The following is an 8,824-nucleotide window of genomic DNA, read 5'->3' as shown; positions in this document are numbered from 1 at the left end:
GCCACGTGTCCGAAATTCGTGAGTTATGCGAGCCACGTGTCCGAGCTGCTGAGTCGACCGATCTTGTAAGTTGATCTGGAGTGGTCCACTAAGAAGGCGACACGTACCCTCTTTCACATGACTAAGCCCTCGCATGAAGCCACAGATGCCCCTACTTCGGACCTAGGCTTCGGTCCAATCACAAGCTGCCAGCAGCCACTTCGCACGCATAGCCCATGTGCGAGCCCTTTCCTGCGAGCCTTAGATCTTCTCCACCAGGAGGCTTCTCAGCCGTCCGATCAGAAGCTCCTCCCTATAAATAGAAGGTTGCGAGCCTTCTTGGAAATTTTTAAGAAATCACCACTTTTAACCCCTTTTTCCTTATTTTCTTCATCTTAACATTCCCTAAAGACCCGATATCGATTATAACCCCCAGAATATGCCCACGAAGTGCCCATGAAGCCTGGAAAATTTACCTTTTCGGTTTCGAAGTCCGACCTTTGCAGAGCCCGGTTTCTCAATAAAATTCCCGGTTTTATCAGAAACGATCATTTTATGAAACGAATTGTTACCTGGTTTTCATTAAATAAAGTGAGTGTGTAGTTTTCACCTTACACATAGATATGAAGTATTTTACATAAAGTACTTGCTGTGTGAATTTATATTGTTTGTTTATTTTAGATGGGTGTTAAAGGAATGATTTATACAGGTTTTTAAATAATTTAAACTGCACATGTATTTTTATCTACAAAAAATGTTGGGTAAAACATGGGTAGATGAAATAGTGGGTCTGATGAAAGGTGAGTTGGATAAAAGAGATGATCAGTAATATTGATAATGTGTTGAGGGTGAGTGGTGAAATTTGATAGAATCACTTACCTAAAATGTTTGCCCCTTTCATTCGGCCGAGTATGGATGACAACCATGGATTATTCTACACAGTCTGTGGAACACTAGTAGGCCCGCAACCTGTAGGTGTAATGAACTATATGTTCATTTTCTGTACTCTAAAGACCCATTGACATATATTGCAGGAGGGAATACTTGTGAATAATACTATCGATAAATGAGAGCTATGGACTTAGCACATGTTGAATAAACCATGGCAGCTATTGACTTAGTGCCTGTTGTATAAACCCTGGTGACGATGTGACTTCGTGCACAACCCTTAGGATGAATCCTTAGGAAGGAGTGATAGTTGATTCTTAGGTTAAACCCTTAAGAACTAAATAAGATAATGGGGTCGGGGAAATTTGGTTGATTCGTTGATGTTTAAGCATATTAAATTATGTATTGTGTGTTGAAAACCCTATATGCTAACCAGGCTTCCATGCCTGACCCACTCAGTTGTTTATATTACAGGTAGAGGTCCCCAAGCATAGTCGGATGATTATGATGAGTGATTTTGGATTATAGCCCAGTCCTTATAAATAACTGTTGTAAGGCTTATAATGTCTTGTTTATGCTTTTGATATGTATCGGAACATGACATCCCGAGGTTTTGTTATAAAAGGAAATGATATATTTCTTAAAGAAAGGTTTTGACAAACTTTTATCATATTTTATATTGGGGACCTATTCCGCAACATCTTTTATAAAGGTTTCTCTGATTTAATTTTAAAAAGCATAAATTAAATCGGTCTTTTTTGGCCGAGAAATTAGGGGATGTCACGGTTGGTATCAGAGCATTAGTTTAAGCGAACTAAGAAATTGTAGGATTTCTAGACTTAAAGTTAGAATGCTAAGTGATGATTGTGAGATGAGTGTCTACGATAATTTAGACACGAGCACTAATATATTTAAGGAAAGATGCCTAAAATGCTTTTATATTCTAAATGCTATATGCTTGCCATATATGCCATTATTTGTCCGGATCTATGGTCTGTTGCCGACCAGATCTGGAAACCTTATGTGTGTAGGATTCTAAATGTATGACTACAATATTAGAACTAGCATATAAACGTTTCGGAGTAATAACGAAGATTTAACGTCCATCAAAAATAAAGATCTAAAATCACCTACGATTGGTGTATAGATCGAAATGGCAAGTACACAAAGTGAATTTAGAAACGATAATCCGCATGCTGAGCCAAGCATGATGGGTGGTGTGCAGGTAATGGTGTGTACGATGTTAGATGAACAGATGGATGAAACAAAACATTTACTTCAACAAAGTAAGGATGAACTTATTGTGCTAGTATGTTAGGCATCTGTTTTTGAGGCAACTATTAGGGTTTCTAAGTCTATTGAAGAAATGATCAATGACAGAACTGCCAACAAGGTTGATGTTGACAAAAAGCTGAAACTTGAGGGGTCTTCAAGGCCCAACAAGAGCAACATATCCTCAATGTTTGGAAAAGAAGAGATAAAGGAAAATGGTGCGGGAAGTACAAAAAAAAACACTCTGGGAATTTCAACGGGAAGGTGAAGTGTTTTAGGTGTGGGGAAATAGGACATTACGCTAATGAGTGTAAGATTCTCAAGGGGGTGTGTTATGTATGTAAAGAAGAAGGCCATATTTCTAAGAACTGTCTGAAGAACAATGAAGTAACAAGGCCAAGTGCACCACCAACGCCAAAGGAATTTCAGGATATCCTTGACGAAGCGATTAATAAAACTAGGAAGTAGAAGTAAAGACTTGATACTCGAAGATCAAGTTACGAAGTAGTAATGTGAATAGTAAGAAGTGGTTTAGCCTATGAGAGGCATAGTATATTGTAAACTTGAACCTTTGTGTAATCGTTTCAAGGAAATAATATAAACCCTGGTTTTGTCATCTAATGAATGGAATGATTATTGTAATTCTTGAAGTTATCCCATCGTTTGGAATTTCCATCACCTACAAGGTTGAAGTAGAAATGATCATTGAAGATATGAATGGAAGAAGTCCTAGTAGAGTCTTGGAAAATTTTATGATTAATTGGACACATTCGTATGTGTTAAATTGTTTTGTGATTTTAGGACTTGGGGACTGCGAGACAATACTTGAGACGAGTATGAGTAGGTGTGAATAGTAGTAGAGATCTATACTACTGGAAGCACAAGACTCACACTTGGATCAGAGAAAGTCACAAGGTTACCAAGGAACTAGTAATTTATTCCATCTTATTTTAGTCTGTTGTTAACATCATTTCAATAATGAATAAGAAGATGATTGTTATTCCAACCCTAGAGGTCATATCAAATTGATTCCGACTACGATGAGTTTACTATGTGGTTCAGAGAACCAAGTTCGATGTAGCATTTGACTTAAGCCAGAAGATTGAAGTGAAAGATGATCAAAGCGATCAATATAAGTATCACAATCATTGTTAAAGAAGTTGGTAGTTAGAAATGATATATATTGAACTGTGATTGTATCGCATTAGAACATGAAGGAAGGAATAATTTGTTCCAAAATTTGTCCCTAGGAGATCTGAGTCTAAGTAGTGCAGTATACAATGAGAGATCATTAGAACATGACCCATCGGTCTGTTAAAATAAATGAAGGAAAGTACTTATTCCAAGAAGAAGAAGGAAGCCTCAATAAGGATTTATTTTGTAACTCGAAGGTTACAATTAAAAGTCCTATGGTGATCTGAAGCTTTTTAGGATTAGCTGGATATTATCGCTGATTTATCCAAGGCTTTTCTTCGATCGCGACTCCATTGACAGCTTTGAACCACAAAGGAGCTATCTATACTTGGAATGAGAAGCATAGGAAGCTTTGAGAAGTTAAAAAAGACACCGTGTGAAGCACCGATTCTTTCATCACCTGACGGAGTTGATGACTTCACAATTTAAAGTGATGCCTCTAGAGTTGGGTTAGGTTGTGTTCTTACCCAAAGGGATAAAGTGACAGCGAATGCATTGAGGCATTTGAAAGAGCATGTAAAGAACTACCCTATTCATGATCTAGAGTTGGCATCGGTAGTATTCGCCTTAAAGGTATGGAGAAGGAATTGAACATGAGGAAACGGCGTTGGCTATAGTTACTCAAGGACTACGATTGTAAGATACTTTAGCACCCTGATAAAGCAAATGTTGTTGCCAATGCTCTCAGTCGGAAGGTAAATCTTGAAAAGAAAAAGCCAAGAGCGTTGAGAATTGAAGTTGTCTCGACATTTGTGAAAGCTCAAGAGGAAGCTTTAGAGAGAAATGACCAAAAGGAGGAATGTTTGGGCAAAACATTGGTGTTTGATACAAACGGTCAAGGACTGAAGGTATTTAAAGATAGGATTCGGGTACCTAAGGTGGGAGGAGTAAGAGATCTTCTGATGAAAGAAGCTCACAAAACCATGTACTCGATTCATCCCGACAGTACGAAAATATATAAGGATCTAAAACCCTATTACTGGTGGTCGACGATGAAGCTCGATGTTGCAAAGTATGTGGCCGAGTGTGTAACTTGTGCTAGGGTTAAGGCACAACATCAGAAACCGTATGGGAGTTTAGAACCTTTGCCTATACCCATGGGAAAATGGGAAGATATCACTATGGATTTTGTAACTAAACTGCCCATAACAAGGAACGGTCACGATATGATTTAGGTGGTCGTTGATCGGTTCACTAAGAGTGCGCATTTCAAAGTAGCCAACGAGAAATGGTCTATGGATAAACTTGTGAATTCTTACGTGAAGGATATTGTGAGGCTTCATGGTGTTCCGTTAATGATTGTATCCGATCGTGACAGCCGTTTTACCTCAACGTGTTGGAGGAGTATGTAAGAGGAATTGGGTATCAAGTTGTGTTTGGATACAACTTACCATCCACAAACTGATGGTCAGAGCGAATAAACAATTCAAACATTGAAGGATATGCTGAGAGCATGTACCATGGAATTCCAAGGTAACTGGGATGAACATTTACCATTGGTAGAATTTTTCTAGGGTAATAGTTTCCACTCAAGCATCAATATGGCACCTTATCACGCTTTATATGGGGAAAAGTGTTGAATCCCATCATGTTGGCTGGAAGCTGGGGAAAAGTAGTTTATAGGACTAGAAATAGTCAATTAGATTGTTGAAAAGTTGAAAGTGATTAAGGAAAGGATGTTAGTTGCTCAAAAGTGCTCTGCTGACAAGAAAAGACAACATATATCATTCAAAGTTGGAGATTCGGTTTTACTTAAAGTCTCATCGTGGAAGGCACTTATAAGGTTTGATAGAAGGGGAAAGTTGAGTCCAAGCTTTATTGGACCATTTAAAAGTTCTTCAGAGGATCGGCAATCAAGCTTCCAAGCTAGAATTACCGGAAGAACTAAAGGGTATTAACAATACCTTTCATGTGTGTTATTTGAGGTAGTGCACGGGAGGTGTGCCCGACATAATTCCCATTTCTGAGTTAAGGTTGGATGAGAGCAAGAGGTTAATTGGAGAACTTGAGGGAATTGTTGACCGTAAGAATAAGAAGTTGTAACATAAGATAGTTGATTTAGTTCTTATGCATTGGAAACATGTAAATGGGCCAAATCCCACCTGGGAAACGAAGAGTAACATGGTGAGTCGCTACCCGTAATTGTTTGTCGTTGTGTGATTATGGGGACGGAATCATCTTAAGGAGGAGAGAGTTGTAACGTCCTTGTTTCTAGGATATGCATTCATATTGACATAATGATCTTGGTTAACCTTTGTAACTCATATAGAAGAAATGAAAAGGAATTATGTGAATTTCATGTGAATTATGCATTTTATGCTTAGTTATTAGGATTTTATTATTTAAGAATAAAAATGAGCATCGAAAATTAACTTTTTAGATAAAGCCGATATCTATAAAGAAACTTGTAGTGGGCGTGACAAGGATTACAGATATATAAAGAATGTTGAAATCCGAGTTATAACGAAGAAGTTATGACCTGTCGAAGTTTCACGATAAACCGGCACGGTGCCGAATGTCGTAAAAAGTGAGTTTTTGATAAACCAACTTTTGGACTTAGTAATCTAAACGAAAATCGTAGTGGTCGTTAAACCGAGAGTATGTATAAAAAGAACGCCCAAATCTGACTTCGTATGAGGAAGTTATGATTTTTTGAAGTTTCATCCTAGCAGTACACAGCTAAAAACTCGAATTTAGATCGAGTGATTTTTAGCCGACACAACCTAAACGAGAATTGAAGGTCTCGTCATTAGTAGCACATCGGTAAAAAGTCTGACGAATACAGACGTCGGATGAAGAAGTTATGAATTTTTAATGGATTTCCTGTCTTGGTCTGTTAAAAATAATAATATAAAAATTAAATTCAAAATTAACCTACGAAGTTTAAACGACAGTTGTAGAGCGTAATTTTACCTACGTATGCATATAAAGAACGTAAAAAATGGAGCTCGTATGCGAAAGTTATGGATTTTAGAAGTTTTTTCACGAAAACCGAGAAATTTTGCATAGGTGGCTTCGACCACATCACCTTCGCTTAGAACGTGCCATGTGTCCGAAATTCGTGATTCATGCGAGCCATGTGTCCGAGCTGTTGAGTCATCCGATCTCATGAGATCCGGAGTGGTCCGCTGAGAAGGCGACATGTACCCTCTTTCACGTGACCGAGCCCTCGTATGAAGCCACAGATGCCCCTACTTCGGACCTAGGCTTCGGTCCAATCGCAAGCTGCCAGCAGCCATTTCGCACACGCAACCCACATGCGAGCCCTCTCTTGCGAGCCTCGGATCTTCGCCACCTGGAGGCTTCTCAGCCGTCCGATCAGAAGCACCTCCCTATAAATAGACGGCTGCGAGCCTTCTCGGATATTTTTAAGAAATTGCCACTTTTAACCCCTTTTTCCATATTTTCTTCATCTTAGCATTCTCCAAAGCTTCGGTATCGATTATAACCCCTGGAATACGCCACAAAGTGCCCGTGAAGCCTGGAAAATTTATCTTTTTGGTTTCGAAGCCAGACCTTTGCAGAGCATGGTTTCTCAATAAAACTCCCGATTTTATTAGAAACGAACGTTTTAGGAAACGAATTGCTGCCCGGTTTTCATTAAATCAAGTGAGTATGTAGTTACCTTCACCTTACACATAGATATGAAGTATTTTACATAAAATACGTGTTGTGTGAATATATATATATATATATATATATATATATATATATATATATATATATATATATATATATATATATATATATATATATATATATATATATATTGTTTGTTTATTTCAGATGGGTGTTGAAGGAATGATTTATACAGATTTTAAATAATTTAAACTGTATATGTATTTTTATCTACGAAAAATGTTGGGTAAAACAAGGGTAGAAGAAATAGTAGGTATGATGAAAGGTGGGTTGGATAAAGGAGATGATCTGTAATATTGATCCAGAGTTGAGGGTGAGTGGTGAAATTTGAGTGAATCACTTACCCAAAATGTTGGGCCCCGTCATTCAGCAGAGTATGGATGACAACCATGGACTATTCTAGACAGTCTGTGGAACACTAGCAGGCCCGCAACCTGTAGATGTAATGAACTATATGTTCATTTGTTGTACTCTAAAAACGCATTGACATGTATTGCAGGAGGGAATACCTACGAATAATATTGTTGATAAATGAGAGCTATGGACTTAACACATGTTGAATAAACCTTGGCTGCTATTGACTTAGTGCCTGTTGTATAAACCTTGGTGACGATGTGACTTCGTGCCTATTCCTTAGGATAAATCCTTAGGAACGAGTGATAGTTTCTTTTAGGTTAAACCCTTAAGAACTAAATAAGATAATGGGGTCGGGGAAATTTGGTTGATTGATTGATGTTTAAGCATATTAAATTATGTATTGTGGGTTGAAAACCCTATATGCTCAGCAGGCTTCCCAGCCTGACCCACTCAACTGTTGTTTTACAGGTATAGGACCCCGAGCATAGTAAGATGATGATGATGAGTGATTTTGGATTATAGACCAGTAGTTATAAATAACTATTATAAGGATTATAATGTCTTGTTTATGCTTTTGATCTGTATCGGAACATGACATCCCGAGGTTTTGTTATAAAATGAAATGATATATTTCTTAAAGAAAGGTTTTGACAAACTTTTATCATATTTTGTTTTGGGGAATAATTCCACAACATCTTTTATAAAGACTTCTATGATTTGATTTTAAAAAGCATAAATTAACTCGGTCTTTTCTGGCCGATAAATAAGGGGATGTCACACGGACCCCTCTGGACATCGGAACCAAAACCCGACTGTGTTGGGTCAATAATTTGTGAATATCCTGACCAAACCTAGCGCTCTCGCCCTTAATCCTTTCCAACTTCCAATTCTATGGCCTCATGCCCTCATCCTGAGCATCCCTAATCAAGCTCTCAAGCTGGGAATCCACTGCTATCCTCATACACCTTGTGGGGGTACAAGTCCCAGCTGACTTGCGGTTCAAGGCGTCCGCAACCGCATTCGCTTTACTAGCATGGTATAATATCTCACAGTCATAATCCTTGACTATATCTAGCCTCCTGCGCTACCTCATGTTCAAGTTCGGCTGATCCATGATGTGTCTTAAACTCTTGTGATCCATGTATATAATGCAACGGACCCCATACAGATAATGCCTCCAAATCTTGAGAGTAAAAATCACTGCTCCCAACTCCAGACCGTGCGTAGGGTATCTCGTCTCATGCGGCTTTAGCTGCCGCTATGTATCGACTATCACTCATCCCTTCTGCATGAGGACTGCCCCCAAACCTGTGATAGATGCATCACAAAATACTACAAAATCCTCGATTCCCTCGGAAAGCATCAACACTGGCGCCTCACATAAACACCGTCGGAGGGTCACAAACGCTTTCTGCTGCTCAGGGCCCCACCGGAAATCCACCCCCTTCCTTGTTAAACGAGTAAGGGGTACCGCAATCTTGGAGAAATCTCGAAT

Source organism: Lactuca saligna, chromosome 1 (assembly GCF_052625555.1).
Source record: "Lactuca saligna cultivar CGN05327 chromosome 1, ASM5262555v1, whole genome shotgun sequence".
NCBI lineage: Eukaryota > Viridiplantae > Streptophyta > Magnoliopsida > Asterales > Asteraceae > Lactuca > Lactuca saligna.
This window is presented reverse-complemented; position numbering follows the sequence as displayed.